Genomic DNA, 534 nt, shown 5'->3' with positions numbered 1-534 from the left:
GTGTCAGTACTGAGGATGGTACATACTGTTACTCCCTGGTGTCAGTACTAAGGACGGTACATACTGTTACTACCTGGTGTCAGTACTGAGGATGGTATATACTATTACTCCCTGGTTTCAGTACTAAGGACGGTACATACTGTTACTTCCTGGTGTCAGTACTGAGGATGGTACATATTGTTACTCCCTGGTGTCAGTACTAAGGACGGTACATACTGTTACTACCTGGTGTCAGTACTATGGACGGTATATACTGTTTCACCCTGGTGTCAGTACAGTGGGATGGCATATTTTATTACTCCCTGGTGTCAGTATAGTGGGGTGGTATATTTTATTACTCCCTGGTGTCAGTACAGTAGGATAGTATACACTATTACTCTCTGGTGTCAGTACTAAGGACGGTATATACTATTACTCCCTGGTTTCGGTAATGAGGACTGTACATACTAATACTCCCTGGTGTCAGTACTAAGGACGGTATATACTGTTACTTCCAGGTGTCAGTACTGAGGATGGTACATATTGTTACTCCCT

Source organism: Pyxicephalus adspersus, chromosome 3 (genome assembly GCF_032062135.1).
Source record: "Pyxicephalus adspersus chromosome 3, UCB_Pads_2.0, whole genome shotgun sequence".
NCBI lineage: Eukaryota > Metazoa > Chordata > Amphibia > Anura > Pyxicephalidae > Pyxicephalus > Pyxicephalus adspersus.
Note: the sequence above shows the minus strand (reverse complement) of the source record.